The sequence below is a fragment of the Chiroxiphia lanceolata genome, chromosome 1 (genome assembly GCF_009829145.1).
Source record: "Chiroxiphia lanceolata isolate bChiLan1 chromosome 1, bChiLan1.pri, whole genome shotgun sequence".
NCBI classification, from domain to species: domain Eukaryota; kingdom Metazoa; phylum Chordata; class Aves; order Passeriformes; family Pipridae; genus Chiroxiphia; species Chiroxiphia lanceolata.
Window position 1 is genome coordinate 136,280,825 of NC_045637.1, and position 18,688 is coordinate 136,299,512.

Here is an 18,688-nt window from a genome sequence, read left to right on the forward strand (position 1 = left end):
GTAAATGACTATTCTCAATACAAACCTGAAAACTCAGCTGTGTTAAATCTTTGACTCGAAACTGACCTTAATTTAAAAAGGAAGAACAGAAAACATGGAAAGAGAAAAACAAATTTTTGGCAGGAACACAACTAGACAGTCACTTGGGTAGAAAAAAAATGAGAGTTCACTCTCTCCAAAATATCTCATGATCTCACAAATGTCACTAATTTCTTCACTGTGCAGTTGGCTCTGCACAGAGGTTAGGAGTGCTGCGGAAGGCTCCCCACAGAATAATGAATAAGCTATTTGAAGATATCTTAGTGTGTGGGTTACAAAAAGGGTAGAAAGGTTTTGTTCAGTTTCATTTGTTTTTCACGACAATTGTTTTGTTGGGAGCCAAGTTTTGCCTTGGAGCCTGAACAGACATTTTTCCTGCTATGCAGAGAGCAGGGAAGGTTCTGATACCTCACAAACACTGTTTGCTTTTGCTGATCACAAGCTCCCTGTGGAAGGTCTTATACTGCCTGTGATTGGGAGTCAATGCTGAAAACAGAGAGATGGCCTCATACAGTAAAATCTGTGGCGTTGAATCAGGCCAGTGTTCAGTCTCCCTAGCTTGACCCTTTTGATGTTTGCGCCAGCTGCTTCAGATGTGAAACACATTATAATGCACTTTATATACCTGTTTTTTCTAATTTTAAAATGTGGTGAGGTTGGTTTGTTTGGCATGTTTTCCCCTAAATCACATCTCACTAGTTACTTTTTGAGACTTTAAGCCTACTTTTAATATTTCAATTTAATGGCTTAAGTACATACACTCTGTTTGAAAAAAAGAATGAAATGGGAAAAAACAAAACCTACAGATCTAGTATATGTTTTTTTTCTCTCTTGGAAATAAAAGTGGAAGCATACCTTGCCGATTAGTGGCTGTTATGCAATAATAGTTTTTACAGGATTTACCTTCCTGTTTTGGGATACAACAAAACATCCTAAAAATAAATTTAATACACATGTGAAAATGTGAAAGCTAGTGCTTAAAAATCCCACTATGACACGTTAAATGTAGCTATCCTTTTTTCTAAACTCTGTAGGATTTTTTGAGGTTTGTTTTTAAACTCTCCTTAGCAAAGCTATATAATGACAGTTATTTTTCTGTAATCTTTTCCTAACACTTTCAACAACTGTCATCTTTGCTTTATGAGAATCAGAATGATGTCATCCCATGGTCAGAATGGATATTTACAAGTTCTGATACAAACACATTGACCTGCTGGTGTGATAAAAGTTCATTCTGTGGGTTTCAACTGAGATCACCAAAACATGTGTTTAAAAGATATCCTGATGTCCTAGACCATTTCAAACACTGGCATCACCTGTGAAGTCCTATGTTGTAAGATTTCTGTATTGATCTCTTCTTTCTTTTACTAAAATGTATTCCCTTATTTGTTTCATTGCTGCGTATAGGCTAGACTTCATCACTGACTCTTTGTGAGGCCTGGATTTTTTTACACCAGGAAATTATTGGAAAAAATGTAAAAATGAGATATAGTCATAATTCTCCCTTACAATTTAGTTTACCTTATCTCGTCTCTCTGTACATCCTTCATCTGAGTTTCCTATTTATATATTTTACATTCTGATCTGAGAGATGCAGAGAATCTATCTCTTCCAAAAGGTTTTACAATTACTCATAGTTTAATTAAAATAATTTTTCATGTTGGTATCCTTTCTAGGTTATATTAAAACTATCCTGAATATTAAGGATATTAAGGAAATATTAAGGAAAGCTTTCCTGTCTTTCCCCTTCATTTCTTGCCTTTTAGCCATCATCACACTTTCTGGAAGGCAGCTTCTATGAGCAGCAAACAAATTAACAGGAATTGAAAGGATTTACACAAAAGTATAAGAACAAAATACTTTAAGAATTGTTTTGTGGTAGGAAAGAAAAAGAGATAGCTTTTTATAACCACAGCTAGACAGCTCTGACAGGGCATATGTCATTTTGAAATAGAGTTAAAGCTGAAACTGCTCAAAGCATAAAACAAACAAGGCATTTGGGGTCTAACATTATTTCAACCCAGCCTATGCTCTTTCATGTCTAATTGCTTAATTGCAGTTTACTGTACATTTTAATGGCATAAACTCTGAATCACTCAAGCTAAAACAATGTATGATGCTGTGGTGCTCACTGCATTTTCTCAGTCTAAGTGGAACTCATTAATGTGCCTAGTCAAGCAAATGAAATGATCTTTTGTGCCATTTGCCCTTGCTCCTTCCTGCTTTCCCCAACTGACTATCATCTTTGTGGGGGTTAACAGCTTTGCAAGTGAAAAAGGGAAGGGATAACAAGTGAGTAATGAGTTACTTTTTTTTTTTTTTGTGGTATTGAAAACAGCAAAAATATTGATTCACAATACAGATTAATTCAACATTTAGCAGAGAACAACAGATTTCCATTTTTCAAAAACAGATCCCTGATTTGTTGACTGTTGATTTATCTTGACCACTGAAGCATGTTATAGTCTTAACACACTATTGAACTTTCAGATAGTCCTTCAGAGCATCTTTAAAACCTTGTTGATATTCAGCAAATTATTTCACCATTAACTAAACTGTAAATCAGTAAGTCGGTTCCTACCACCTTTTACTTTATTTCCTTTTCCTTTTTTCTTTTTCCTTTTTCTTTTTTCCTCTTTTCTCCCTTTCCTTTTCCCCTCTTTTTCATGCAACAGAACACAAAAGCTAAATAGCTTCTTTTGAAATTTGCATGATTTTGTTTGTAGTGAACCCAGGATTTCAATGTAGATTATTGACTACTACAACCAAACAGCTACATGAGTAGTAGGGAAGTAGTTTGTAGTATGCTAATGAACTCACCAGTTTTTGGTATACTTTGATAAATCATGATGGCTGCATGCCATATTACAAATGAGAGTTACAATCAAATTTCTCCTTTACTGGGTTCTTGTGATATTTTTAAGTGCTTTGCTTGAGGTCATCATTGTTAGAGTTCAAATTAAAGCTTGGCTGTAGTCAGAGTGATAAATATTTGATAGACATTCACTGAAAACATCAGTAGCTGTTTAGGATGATAGACTTCAGAGAGAAACAGGACCCACTAGCTGTGGAATGAATAGCTGCTTCTTTCTTCCTCATTAATCCATCAGGTGTGCCCTAATCAAGGGAGGAAAGGAGCAAAAAGAAAAACAACCTCATTGAAATCAGGCATGGAGGGTAAAGTGGTTCCAACAAATCAGCAGTAAAACTATATTTGACTTCTATGGGACCCATGTGGAACCTGTAACAAATGCAAAATTTCTTTCCTGAGTTTTCTTCAGAGGTGGTGGATGTTTTTTTGCAGTTGAGCTGGTTCCAGAGCTGATCATGGTCCTTGCTTTTCATTAGGAGCTACCTAATATTGGTAGGCAACATTATATTGTGCTGTCTGCATTGGCTACTCATTCTTCCGAAACAGTAGCCAGAGGACTGGGACTCTGCTCAAGTCCCAGGTAAAAGCAGAAAGTCAGAGCCTGGAAAACAGAGCAGTGAATTAAGGCTAGTGCCCAAACCTGGGTGTAGTCATAGGAGCAATGTGCCACCACAATATTTCTAGAATAGTCCTTGTTTATGTTAGTATTTGCTCTTGGAGTACAACTTTTCTGTATTCTATCACAGACTCTCACTGGTCATTCATGCTGCCTTGGACCAGGCTCTGAGAAAGTTTCTCACCTAGAGACCACATTTACCCAAATGGTAGATGCTTTATCTTTGCTGTGCCAGTGCCTGACCTGCAGACTCGTAATACTGAGCCTGATGCTTGTATGGTTATTTTATTCCCTTAGGAATGGGACACGGGTTATGAAATGGTGATACAGACAATAGCAGCATAAGTTGGTGCCACAGGTGCAAATGAGAATCTTTGCCTGTTGCCAAACTCAAATTGGTGGTGGAAATCAGTTGCTGGTAGAAAGACTGACTTATAAAAGGATATTTTCTGCCTTAGCTAAGCAAATTTTTATTTTTGCATCTTGATCACTGCAAGAATGATTTTTCAGTCCTGTTGCTACTTTTCTCCCAGGCCAATTGCCAAGTGCCAAAATGAACAAATTTTTAACTTTGAAAAAGTTAAAAAAACTTTAGGAAATGTAGAGTTAAATAAAAGTGAGAACAATACCACCTTACAGATGGCTGTTTCAAGATGTAATCTATTTCATATAAAAAAATACACCCTTCTCTTTTCTTGAGTGAAATTATGTCACGAGCAGTGACAGGGAAAAAACAAAACTCAGTGAACTACATTAAATAGCCTGTTCTGTTTAACAGAAGATCAAGCAGCACCAGAGTGGTATTTCAAAGGTATTCTTCATTCATAGCTATGTGTAAAGAGGTATTCTGCCCTTCTGATCCTGTGGGTAGGCAGCGTACTGAAATGCACAGTAGTTCTGCTATAAATATTTTTTTTAAAAAAAATACTATTTTTGTACATTTCGATACCGTGTCTTTTGAGACAGAACAAAGAAATATTTGATCACGTACAGAGAGATATGCACCATCCACATAAATACAGGAACTGCAGCCAGCCTTAGGTTTCCGAGCATAGAGAATCTTCTTCCAGCTACAGTAGTGTGAATAGCCTGTTTCCATAAGGCACCCTAAAGCAAAGTATTAGTGAGTGGTTAGGTTTTTTCTCTGAGATGATTTCTGCTCTGATGTAATCACTATGGCTCAATTCCACAAGCACAAACAAGGAGTAGTTTTACTCAAGCTTTTTTGAACAAGTGAAGCAATTAAATAATCAGATATGTTTGAGCTTTCTTATCCCAAATGTCTATGCATACATTTTCACACACAGGCTACAAATAATTTCTCAAATGTAAATAAAACCACTATGATTTCTGGCCTGTTGTGCCTCTGAGGGCTCTGTTAGCTCATGAAGTTTGGAACACACCTCTGAAGCCCAGAGGGAGCAGCTTGTGTACATCCCTGCTTGTGCCAGTAGCAGAAAACATCCAGTCAGAGAGCCCAGTCCTGTCCCTGCTTGCTTCATCCACACTGCCTGCCTGCTGCTGACAAAAATGGGTGCAACTGGTCCCTACTAGCACCTTGAATCCCCTGTGTCACTGGCTCTGCCAGAGGAGCCTAGGATTGTGCTTTCCCTTTCCTGTGATGTGCTCCGAGATCTAGTCTAGAGGTGTGTCTACCCACTCCTCTCTATTTCCTATGAGCAGAGATACCTCTTTTATATATAAAGTGATAAGTCAGGACTTTTCATTTGTATTTAAACTGTCAGGCACTCATGTAAGCAAAAAGTGAAACAGGATAATCATTCTCAATTTCCCTTTTTAAGTATAGTGGTCAAGTACCTTGTAGATCAGTGGAACAGAGTAGGATTTCCAGCATACAGTACAAATAAAGTTTAAAAGCATAACTCCCATTAGTGCAAGTGGCGTGGCTGGTTTCCTCCACACTGAAAATGCACCTATTACATTCATCTCAGATCCACTTAATTGCTGCTTGCGATTGATCCAACTCCAGTGCTGGCTACTGAAGTGCAATGCTGGCATCAGAAAGAGCAGGATTCCTTCGAAATGAAGGTTCACTTCCAGGAAATTCAGGCCTGTGCTCAGATATACTGGGCCAGTTTTACTGGCAGTTGTAAAATTCTCTGGTTTTAAATCCTGGCATTAAATTCTCTGCTGTTAAAATCATTCAGTAAATGAATGTGAAGTCTCTTTATATGTTCTCTGTGTAATTTTGGATTTACATGTGCTCAGTTTTTGTCAATCTCAAAACGCATCTCTTAGCAGCTGAGAAGAACCAATGATATTGCAAGTTCTGTTTCTTAATGGCAGGGTGGCCAAAGTGCCCCTTGGCTTCCTCTGTGTCACATGAGTCAGGATTGTTCTGTGTAGACGTTTTGAAGATGCTGGTCTGGTTTATCTTCTGCTCTGAGAGACTGGTCCTCACCTCATTCACTATGGAAAGCAAAAATGCTGTGTTTGGTGTGACTGGCAAATGCAATCATATCTTACTAGTCACACTTACGTAGTCTTTTGAGGGTTTTGGCAGGGAGGATTGATTTAGCACAGTGTCTGTGGAAGATTGTTTTTGCAGTAAGTACAGATTTTTGCAGGACTCCAGGTGTTCCTGTAGCTTAAAATTAGAGATGAATTCCTACTCATCCTAATCCTTCCAGTATTCTACCAACAGGAGGAATATGTGCTCTTTCAAGGGTAGGGATATATTAAAAGAAAGGACTTCATGTTGACTAGACTTACTGCAATGGAAACCAAAATAGTCATCATGTCTGCCGCCAAAGCTCAGTTATCTGTCCAAGGCATTATGGTAGTAGTGAACTTGAACTTCTTTTTTAGAGAAAGTTGTTTTGGCCAAAGAGAGTGTATTTGACATCAAGTAATATTGCAGCCTGCGTCATTTACTTCTCCTGTATGACTTTGTTTTGTATTTCACTCTGTCTTTATTGACTTATCTGAATAGCAATTCTGTCATGTGACAGAATGGTATTGTGTACATAAGAATCATTCTCAAATACAATTCAAAGACCACAGACTTGTTCCGAAGATCTGAGCACATTACTGAACGCATCAACGTGATCAAATTGCAAAATGCATTAACAAATCTATAGTTTCTTTTAACTTTAAACCCTCGAGGACTGTGAAAATCTGTAACAGTGAAATATTTGTGACAGCATTGATGTCCACATGTTAGCAAAGTCTCAGTAATAGCACAACCCAAAAGAAGCAATACTTACACTAATGTACCATAACTATTAAAAAGAGAAATGGAAAACTAAGAATAATTGAGAGGCCAGAGAGAGAGAATACATTAGCCAGAGCAGAATAAATGTTCAACTAATGTCAGTCTGCCAGGATGGGAAAAGCTCTAAATCTAAATCCACATAATTCTCTCAGATCTCATCTACAAATTCGCATTAGTCATGAATACCAAATACACTGATTAAAAAAGTACATCTGTAAGCTAAGTAGTCTAGAACAAAAACAAAAAAAACCACACTGGAAAGACCATCTACTGGTGTGATGACATGGTTTCCAGACCAAGCAAACAAAAGAAAACAAAACAGGAAGAAAGTGAAATCTGCAGAAATTGTGTCTTGTGTACAACCTCTTAATTGCGAGCAGGCTTTCTTTACCATGATTCAGAGAACAGATGGTGTCCCTGTTATTTGTAAATTGGTTGTAGTACTTGAGAAATTAATAAAACGCTGCAAGTTAATACATTTAAGTTGCACTGTTACATTGTACCAGGTTTGTGCATTGTGACTTCTGTATCCAGCCATTTTCTGATCTTATTTATTTTTAACAGGATTTTATTTATTTATTTTTAACAGGGTTTTGGTTGGTTGGTTGGGTTTTGTCTACTGTAGGAAATGCTTATTCAAAGGATCAATGCCCTGCCAAGACTGGTGATACATAATGAAAGTGAGCTTCAGTTTAATCTTCATTCTTCTGTATTTTTTTACAGAGATAGTTGGAAATTCCAATTCATGTTTATGCTGAAAACAAATGGGAATATTTGTAGTAGCATTTTTTTTTTAAATTACATGGCCAAAATGATAGACTACATCATATTATTTAAAATGAAGGATAATGTTCTAATATATACTGGTACATAGGGGAAACTGTAATGGTATTTCCTGGCAATTCAGAAAGGTATTTTTGCCCATAGAGATTTATTTCTTGTTTTTTTCATACACAGACCTTTTTTCTCCTCAATCTCCTCAACTTCTTCACTGAATACATAGAACAAAAACATGACATTATGACAGGTTTCAATCTGAAATACAGAAAATTTAAAAAAAAATCAAGGCCACCCAATTGCACTAAAAACAGGGTAACACAAAAAGAACCTGTCTAGAAAATAAAGTATTTTTAAAAGCAAACACTCTATGTTCCAGAGAAATCCTGGTGAAAACATTTATTCTAGTAGAGAGGCACCTCATTTAGCAGAAAGGCATTAAGTGTCCTAATGACTGAAGGCTTCAATCTAATATATTAAGGCTTGAAATGAGACGTGATTTTAAAATAGTTAGAAGACAAGAGAAATAGAGAAAACCTTGCACATGTATTTGGCAGATTCTCCTTTACACAAGATCTTTAGAGTTGTTTGCATGTCTTTCTGAATGCTATGATGTTGCTTACTGGAGGTAATGGGCTTGATCTGGAGATGGAGATGTGCATATGCCCACTGAGCTAAACCCAGTCCTCTGCCAGCATCCAGAATATCCATCCCTGGACTGCGTCACCTTTTGTAGCTTGAAATCTTATGAGGAACTTAGAGTCAGGGGAAGTCAAACCCTCAAGGTAAAGTTCTCTTTGTTTTAAGGATAGTGTGATGGCAAACCATGCTGAAACTTGATAACAGAGAAAACTACCCATTAAGAAGTGGTCAAGAGCAGCTTTTCAACTTGAGTGATTAATTCTGGATCCATTTAAGTGTGAATCTGAGGAGGTAATGTTCATCCAACAAAAATGGAGAGAGAACATCTACATGTTAAGGGATACCTGAGAGGTGATATATGGAGACAATGGTTCTCATCCCTTTGTTGCAGCCTTCCAGAACAAGTGCCTTTAGGCTCAGCCTGCCTGTGGGGAGCCTCTGCATTAGCTCCTTGCTAAAACCAGAGATGCATGGTCCAGTTTCATGTAGTGCATCTGCAGGGTTGGACAGTGGCCTGTCCCAGGGCCAGGCAGGAGCTGCTGTCACAGGTGAGGGGTGGGTGAGTCTGTCCTGCCACACAGCTCTCACAACCTGCTGAATGGGACAGGAGCCCCCCAGTCATACCATACGAGCAGGTATTTGCTTGTGCAACCACCTCCTTTCCTTTCTGTCCTTTTGCCCACCCATCCACCTTTCCCTGAGAAGATGATTTCTGGTGCTTTTTATTGTCTTCAGTATCAGAAAATACCCTAAAGGATTATGTAGACTAGTTGTTAGAGAATATCAGTGAATGAATGAATGACTCTCTAAATGAATGACTGAAAGACTGCTGTTTTCATTTTACTTGAATTCTGTTCAAGGCAGCATCAAATGCTGTTTTCTTCCTCATTCATTCCTAGGGGATATTTTGCTGTTGTGTGTGTGCTGGGCACTCGACTGTGAGCATTGCTGTAGAAACCTGTGTGAAACGTGGAGGGAGGGAGGGATGGCTGTGGAGAGAAGAAAGCTTGGAAATGTGTGCATGTGGCTTGAAAGCACACAGTGAATGCAACTCTAAGTGAATAGCTGGCTTAATAAGGAGCTAGTTTGGGGTTTTTTTTCTTCAGTAGAGTGTTTCCTTGTAGTTTTCTGGCACTTAGTGCAAGAAACATTCCCCCCTCCTGGAATCATGAGAAGTGATGTCAAAAATTACTCTGGTCTAAAACTCTCTGAAGTAACGGCAGGTAATTTTGAATTATTTAGTTTTTTTCTTATGAAAATAACAGGGTGGTGGGATAACTGCACCCAAATATTACCAAGTATTGAAAATACCAAGAAAAAATTCAGTAATTTAATAAAAGTATAATAATAGGAAAGAAGGACACATTTTGGTTCTAATTGATTTTCACTACATCCCTTTCAATCACAGAAAATTGTATTGTTTTGTTCTACAAATATTGTCAAGATAATTCACTTACCCTTTTTAACTTATTATGGGGCTTTCGTGGACTGGATTTTTAATTAAAAAATAAAAGGTAAGACTCAGCCTTTTTTTATTTGGACCACTCAGTTTGCATTTCAATCTTTTTTATGGATGCCTTATTGAGTCCTTAGTTGCATGTCATTTACACCCTCTGCATCTACCCTTTGATGTGGTTTGAAATGAGTGGAGCTGTCTCATTCAAATTCAGCAGACTTTTCCATCTAAAAATTCCCACACACCTTTTTCTACAATCCAGTTTTACAGGAGAAGAGAAATAATGCTTGCAACAACAGAGGCAGCATTCATGAAAAAATGAAACCAGACACTGATTGCGGGAGATAGAGCCCACAACAAGCCACTCTAAGTTATATGGTTCTCACTGATTTAATTCCCAAAGGAGGAAAGAACTCACAATTAAACTGCATGAAAATTGGAGGTTCTCTGTTGTATGTGGTCTCTCAGAGTTATGTAGCAACATTTACCTCCCTGCTGAGTTTTCACTTCCAAGCAGTTTAGCTCTATATGTGTGTCTAGTTTATTGCTTATTTTATTTTTCCTTGCCTTTTTTACTTTCCCCAACCTTATTCCCCAGTATGTTATTTCTGGTAGCAGGATGCAGGGTTTGGATGAATGACTCCACAGGGGTTCTCCTGCTCAGTATTCTGCAGGGGTTCTCCTCAAAACCCTTTAGAGCCCGCTGGCAGCGAGCAGGCACAGCTGACATGTGACCTCATGACAGCTTTCCTCTGGCACTGCACAACACCCTCTGGAATATTGTTACTAATTCTTATTTGTTAAATTCTGACACTGTGCCAGACAGAAATACCAAGTCAGTTCTGGTTTCGGGGAGCCATAGTCGAGAGAGACGTAAAAGGGTAAATACGTAAAAGGGGAGACTGAAGAGGGAAAAGAAGTTTATATGTAGTTGTAATGTGTATGTTTAATGAATAAACATGCTGTTAGTCCCCTGACCACACAATCAAACTTCCAAACAGATTTATAGCAGGTGTCTTACAGTAGATTTAGCCTTTGTACCTGAATAAAGATGTTAATAATCAAGAGGAATGATGCTGGATGAGAAGGAGCTTAACAGGAATAAGACCGCACTTTGATGAGCTGGCAAGTGCTCTCCTAATAAGTTCAAATCAACTGACTACAACAGCACAGTTTTCATCTTGTTTAAATGGTGGTGATACTCTTGTGTCTGCTGGGGATACTTTCATTTACATGACACCAAAAGCTGATGTCTTAGGATTTTACAAATCTTTCATTTGAATTTTAATAAGCCTACATTACCTTATTTCCCTTCAGAAATGACTGCAAACTCTGTTTATAGTTCTGCAATATATATTTATCATTTTCTATGCAAACTATTTACAGGTACCTATGTGATGAGCACTATTAATCCTTTATAAAAACAGAAGTGTTTGCTGCGTTTTGTTTTAAATACTTTATTCTGTCCACTTTTCTGCTACTTCTACATTTGCTCCATTTATTTTCTTCCTACTCCCATTATCAGGGAGTTTCTCACTGCCTTGCAGAAACATGCTAAGTAGCTTGACAAATGTTTGTCATATGTAGTTCATTCTTTTTCTCCCTTCTCCAAGTGGGAGATTGTTTATCCAACAGTGTTGTACTTTTAAGGGGGTTTTTAAATTATATGTGCACTATATGTATGCTATAAAATACTGTGTTAACAAAATCAAAGAGTTTCTGTTGCGCTTGGGAAAAAACAAGACGGTGAGGTTTTTAGCTCCCACAGAAAATTGTTCTGGTCTGAAAACTGTCTTCTGCACAGCTGAGCTTTATTCAGTTGTGATAAACTCTTTTTCTGTCTGTAGCTATAGCAGCCTTGTTATAGAAGGAGATCATTAGATTTCTTGGCTAAAAGAAATAGCACATGGAAGCTGAGATGGCATTTGTCACTGTAGAAGCAAACATCACTATCATTCTTGGCTTAGAGTTGATTGCTTCAATTGCTCTGTTGTAGACCAGCTGGCAAGAAACAAATTTGGGTCATCTTTTGGGAAGAAGACATTAAGGTTCAGCAAGGCCAAGTGCCGGGTCCTGCCCTTTGGCCACAAGAACCCAATGCAGCACTACAGGCTGAGCACAGAGTGGCTGGAGAGCAGCCAGGCAGAAAGGGACCTGGGAGTGCTGATTGACAGGAGGCTGAACATGAGCCAGCAGTGTGCCCAGGTGGCCAAGAAGGCCAAGGGCATCCTGGCCTGTATCAGGAACAGTGTGGCCAGCAGGACCAAGGAAGTGATTCTGCCCCTGTACTCTGCACTGGTGAGGCCACACCTGGAGTACTGTGTCCAGTTCTGGGCCCCTCAGTTCAGGAAAGATGTTGAGGTGCTGGAGCAGGTGCATAGAAGAGCAACGAGGCTGGTGAAGGGACTGGAGCACAAGTCCTATGAGGAGAGGCTGAGGGAGTTGGGTTGTTTAGCCTTGAGAAGAGAAGGCTCAGGGGAGACCTCATCACTCTCTACAACTACCTGAGAGGAGGTTGTAGGCAGGAGGGGGTTGGTCTCTTCTCCCAAGCAATCAGCAGTAGGACAAGAGGGCATGGCCTTAAGATGCACCAGGGGAGGTTTAGGTTGGATATTAGAAAGAAATTCTTTACAGAGAGGGTAATCAGGCATTGGAATGGGCTGCCCAGGGAAGTGGTGGATTCTCCGTCCCTGGAGGTTTTTAAGATGAGGCTGGACGTGGCACTTAGTGCCATGGTCTAGCAGCTGTGGTGGTAGTGGATCAAGGGTTGGACTTGATGATCTCAGAGGTCCTTTCCAACCCGTCTGATTCTATGATTCAATAATCAATATACATGATTTTTTCTTCTATCCCTAATCATGTCAAATGCCTGCACATGATTCGTTCCATTGTCCATTACTTTCAAAGTTCTGTATGTGCTTAGGAGATTATTATTTGTATGACTATCACTTCTGTTTTCCTAATATTGAGAATATTTGTTTGATGTGTGTAAGATTTGTAGTTTTATGTCCCATTCTTCATGGGACACAAGCGAAATCTTTAGGAAAACTGCAAGGTTCCATTTCTATAGTATCAAAATTTCTGTCAGTTTTCTCATTCTCTTGGTAAATTATGGTGGGATTTCTTTATTTCTTGTGTTACAAGTACTGATTTTATTCGTCATCCATTTTTTTTCCATAGTTGTTCATTGTGAATGCATTCAGGCCATGGAGTGAAGTAAAAGGAAAAAAAAAAGTCAGTTTACATTTAGCAAGCAGAGGAGAATTTATGTTAACTCATTTCTACATTGGAATTTTTTCAGTAATTTTTGCATTTGTTTGAGATTTTACCTTTTGATCTGTAGGGCAGGGACCACTGTAAATGTGTTATGCCTGATGCCAGTAATTCATGCAGAATGAATGGACTGTGATGGATGGCTTTGTTTCAACAATTGAAGTAAACAGATGAAAATTTTTACCTTGAGACCTAATAAGAGATGATGAATGAGAATTTCTGCTGAAAAAGAAGTAAGGTATACTTTTCTAGGGCATACCATAGTTCTGACAAATCCCTGGGAATATGATGAAAAGCAGTCAAGCACCATGGAAATACATACTTTTCCAAACAGAGAAAGTGAGGCACTCAGTGAAACATGACTTCATAGAATCATAGAACATCCTTAGTTGGAAGGGACCCACAAGGGTCGAGTCCCTTGGTCTACAAAGTGATAAAAGCTGGTGTAAGCAAGACCTCCATTTCTCTTTTGCTCTATTTGTAAGACTAAAAACAGGGCAGCTCTTTCACATTTCAAACTTAATTTAGATGGAACAGAAAAGGTGTTGGCATTGTTAGACTTTCTCTCTTCTGTGGGGAAATGATTATCTAAAATGCAGTTTCAGGCATTGAATTTTTGCTGGTTCCAAGCCGGGACACCATGACATTTTAATTTTAGGCTCTGTTAACCAATACCTTGCAGTTCTCAAATCCATTGAATGTTTTGATATATTTGGAGTCTGGCCTAGCTTTGGCAAATTGTTTCCAATTATAATCTCACCACCACAAAACACGAAGGCCAGCATTGTCAGGCTTGCTCCTTGTTAAAGGCACCTGACCATCTTTTTTACTTATCGGAACTGTGTCTTGTATCCCTGAGCTGGAAACCTGTCAATAGAGGTTACAAGAATTTGCACACATTGAATACTCCCACTACAAATGCTATTAAATTAAATAAACACTTGTTAATGAGAGCTAAAAGTAAAATACAGAGAAATATGCCAAATTGCTTGGAGTGATATAAAAGGCTTAGTGCATCCCTACAATATCCCAGGATAGGTGGAATTTACTTAATTAAATCAATAGCCTGCAGTCTATGTTTACAAAATGGCAATCGCCATTTAATGAATCAAATTGTCTTTTTCTTTAATCAGCAACCGTAAGACACACTGTGTACAATGAAATGACTTCTTTAGAGTTGTCTCTGTCTTTTTTCCTTCCTTCTACTTCCACCTTTTCTCATTTTCCTGTAAATTTGATGAAAGGAATTCTGACTCCTTGCAGCATACGCTGACAAGGAACTGTGAGGCTCTCAGTCTCTCTTGGAAGGCACTGCAAACTGAAGAACAGAACTTTCACTTCTCCCCTTGGTATTGTTTGATTGCCTGTGCTTTGCCCCAGAACACAGTAAAAACCACTGTTGATGGATTGACTGCACTCATTTGCACATATGACATTGTTAACAGCATTTTAAGCAGAGGATGTATTCGGCATGAAGCTCTCTCAATTAATGTATCTGAAATCACCAGCTTTACTGCAGCATTCAGAAATGTGTATTCATTAAAAATTTAATAACTCGATGATATAGCTTTAACTGCATGAGTGGTTTAGACATGTACACATGCCTGCCTCCTGAAAGTCAAACCTGGGACACTTCCAGGTGTTCATAGTGATCTGTCCTGCTTCTTTTTTCTGTATTGTTGAATCCAAGGCTGCTGGATTTTTCTAAATCAGCACAGTAGTACATCAGTGTTTTTAAAACTAAGTTTAAGCTTGTGGAGTTCATGAAAATGAAACGTGTCTGAACTGTTTTGCTGAATAGAGAGAGGTAGACAGAAGAGATGGGCAGGAAGAAGGGTTGCTATTTAGCATCATCTGTACTGCATCTCAGGGTGCACACCTGACTGTCTTAGTGCTGGGATGGATCCCTAGCAAGATGTATTTTTGTACAGGTTCAACCAAAGTCAAAAAACAAAAGAGACTCCAAGGCCCTGTGACGATTGGTAGAGGGATCAGGACAATAGGTAGTGATTTCATTGATCCTTCTGGTAACAGGGAATAATAATGATAGAATTAGGCAGATCTATCCAATCAATGCAAAACTCCAAAGTTGCTTGGGTTTTTTGACCATGGGATAATCTACTCAATCCCTGGTCTACTGACACCTGGTGAGATGCACCTATCTCAGAGGGGAAAAAGAGTTCTAGCACAGGAGCTACCAGGGCCTGTTGATAAAGCTTTAAACTAACTTGGAATGGAGAAGGGGACGAAACTAGCTCACCTATGATGAGCGATGGGTTGATGTGCCAAAACTTGAGGAAACGAGCACTAATATGATCCCTCAATCTGCTGCAGGTGGTGTTGGCTACATACCCACGCCTGAAATGTTTCTGCACCAATGCAGGTAGCATGAGGAACAAAGGAGAAGCTTGAAGCTTTGGCCCAGTCTCTTAGATTTGACATCATTGGCATAAGTGAAACCTGATGAGAAGAGTCCTGTGGCTGAAGTGCCCTGTTAGATGGTTACAGGCTCTTCGGAGGGATAGGCAGGGCAGAAGAGGCAGAGAGGTGGCGCTGTACGTAATAGAAGGGTTAGAATGTATGGAGCTCACAGTTGGCAATGGCACAGTGGAGAGTCTCTGGGTAAGAATCAAGGGACAAACAAGTAATGTGGATGACATTGTGGTAGTCAATGACACCGATTAATTATCCCTTGAGGAACTAAGTGACACTCCCAAGTCAACTGCCCTTGTCCTTGTGGGGGACTTCAGCTTCCCAGAAATTAACTGTAAGCATCACACACTTGGTATAGCCTGGGCCAGAAGATTCCTGAAAAAGCTGGATGACAACTTTATGGAACAGGTTCTAAGGGAACTGACTCCAAAAGATGCCCTCCTTGATCTACTGCTTGTAAACAGAGTGGATCTCGTGAGCAAAGTAGAGATTTGCAGCCATCTTGCCACAGTGACCACAAGGCAATTGAGTTTAAAATCCTTTCACAGCAGGAAAAGTACCAGCAAAACCTCAACTCTGGGCATGAGGAGAGCAGACTTCAGGCTGCTCAGGGAATTAGTAAGTAAGGTCCCCTGGGAAAATGTTTTTGCAGGTGCTGGGGCCCATCAGTGCTGGTCACTTTTTAAACATCACCTCCTAAGGGCACAGGAGCAGCAATTCCCGACTTTCAGAAGTCAAGCAGGTGAGGCAGAAGGCTGGCTTGGCTGAGCAGGGATCTTCTCTTCAAAATAAGTCAAAAAAGGAAGGTGAATGCCCAGTGTAAGCAAGGTCAGGTGACATGGGAAGAATACAAAGATGCTGCTTACCACTGTAGGGAGAAAACCTGTGCAGCCAAAGCTCAACTGGAGTTGAAACTGGCCAGAAATATGGGAGACAGGAAAAAGAGTTTTTCAAATACATGGATGGTGATAGGCACTATGGAAATACCATCGGCCTGTTGCAGGATGAGGATGGTCACCTCACAAACAGGGACAGAGACAAGGCAGAGCTGTTTGACTCTTACTTTACCTCTGTCTTCAACACAGATGACAGACCAAGGGCGTTTCAGTGCCCTGAGCTGGAGGACTGTGACTGCAAGAATGATAAACTCCCAGTCGATCCTGAAATTGTGCAGGATCTGCTGCTCGAGGTGGATCCCTACAAATCTATAGGGCCTGGTGGGATTCATCCAAGAATCCTCAAAGAGGTGGCTGATGTCATCGCAAAACCTCTCTCGATGGTTTCTGAGTTGACTTGGGAATCTGGAGAGGTTCCAGCTGACTGGAAGCTGGTGAACATTGTCCAAATTTTCAAGAAGGGCAGGAAGGAGGAGTTGGACTCAGTGGATCTTGTGCTAAGTGAGTTTACAGAAACCTGACTTACGTAACATGCAGGTTAAGAGGGTTGATAGTCATAACTAAATATCACTTTCTGAACATTTCTGCATACCCTTAAAAGAATATTCTAATCCTGTATTTACTTGTATGCTGGCTATAGATATGTGTCCATAAACAAAGGAGAATCTGATTTCAGGTTTTAAAAGTGGTTTTATAAATACTAAGGGAGGGCTGGGAAGAAAAAGGTGGTTTTAATGTTCCTGAGCAGAGCCAGTTTGTTATTTCACTAATTTCCACTTTGATAGTTGTGTAAGCTGCACTCCTACTGAGTAAATGCCCTGTAGTCCTGTGAAAATAAGGTGGCCTGATTTAAGAATGTGTGCAACTGCAAAAGGCAGAATGATCCCTGAGTAAAATACTAGACAAGGACTTCTCATACCTGTGAGATTTGCTTTGTTCCTTTTTTCCTTCATGATGTTTGCCAGATTACTGTGGTCAAAATCAACAAGTCTGTATATCTTGGGTGCATAAATTTGTTGCTAGGTATGGGTCTGACTTATTTTTTTGGAAATCATTTCATGAACTGTAGCTGCCTACAGAGCTGGGTTAGCCTGAGTCTAATTGGTTTATTATCCAGGATCAACTTGTACCACAAGGTTTGAGTCAACCCAGTCTAAGGCAGGTGTGTGAAATGCTGGGACAAATAAAATTCTGAGTCTGCTGGTGTGTTGTCTGTCTTTCAACATTGTAAGAGCTGAATCACATAATTCAGACTAAATATAACTAGTAACTTTGAGTTGCAAAAGTTAAGTGAAATAAATCTCTATCTGGTTTTTTTCTCCTCTATGGTCAGGACAGTAGATAAATACTGTGAAATAAAAACTCTAGAAACTGTACAGTGCTTATTTCAGTGACTGAGATTTATTACTGTTTTTGTCTCTCCCACCACTGTAAAGTCTGAACACCTGTATATCTTAGCTTTAAACATGGACAAATACTCACAGAATGTTAAGAAAGTAGAGAAAAGGTGCTTCCTTGAGGCTGGTTCAGCTTTAACCAAATTTAATGCATATAATTCAGTATACCTATTTTCAAAAACTTAGAAAACCATTCTTGTTTTGGTAGGGGTTTTTGTTTTGTGCGTTTGGTTTTGTGGGTTTTGGTGGATTTTTTGTGATTTGTGGTTTGTTTGATTTTTGTCTTAGGCAAGTCTAAGTAGAATATTCTATAGGGAAATGCTGCTTCAGATTGTATGTTATTGTCAGAGGTGAGGGAATGTTTTGGGAGGCTGAATCAAAGAAAATCCAATAATTTCTTTTTTCTTCTAAATTTTAACTTTTTTTTTTTTAATAAATACTCTCTGATTAATTTAATTGGCTTTGAGAAGAGTACTAGAGCATACAAAATTTTTCCTTAATGTTTGCCCATCACTTTGTTATGACATATATTTATTTGAAGTTTCAGGAACTTTCTCAAATTGCCTTCAGATTTTTGTGCTGCTCTAGAAGCTGGGAGAATAGGTCAACTGTACAAGAGTGAGGTTTTCAGTACATATACTGTTTAATATCGGATGCTTGATTTAAAATGACATTGGTAATTCTGGCTTTAGGATGTATACAAAATTCTCATCACAATTACATTACATTACGTCTAAATTGCAACATTTTCCACTGCTCACAGAATCCTGGAATGTCTTGGGTTTGAAGGTATCTTAAAGCTCATCTACTTCTAGCCCCCCTGTAATGGCAGGGACACCAACTTGATGGGGTTTCTCACGCACCCATCCAACCTGGCTTTGAACATTTCCAGGGACATCCACTTCTCTGGGAAACCTGTTCCAGTGCCTCACCACCCTCACAGTAGAGAACTTCTTCTTAATATCTAATCTAAACGTACCCTCTTTCAGTTTAAAGCCATTACCTCTCATCCTGTCACTACATGACCTTGTAAACTCGTATTTAAGCCATGG

The 18,688-nt window shown here is 39.1% G+C and overlaps 1 protein-coding gene and 2 long non-coding RNA genes across 3 annotated transcripts in view; 2 read left to right on the plus strand and 1 right to left on the minus strand.

Moving 5' to 3' along the window:
- Positions 1–18,688, plus strand: part of PLXDC2 (plexin domain containing 2) — a 253,250-nt gene that overhangs the window by 49,033 nt on the left and 185,529 nt on the right.
- LOC116793446 overlaps positions 1–18,688 on the plus strand; it is a 28,146-nt gene that overhangs the window by 5,793 nt on the left and 3,665 nt on the right. The window lies entirely within an intron of this gene.
- On the minus strand, positions 13,989–15,400 carry LOC116793451. Its single transcript, XR_004359487.1, has 2 exons — positions 15,171–15,400; positions 13,989–14,228 (listed from the first exon to the last, which is right to left on the minus strand). It is a non-coding gene; the product is annotated as an uncharacterized LOC116793451 (long non-coding RNA).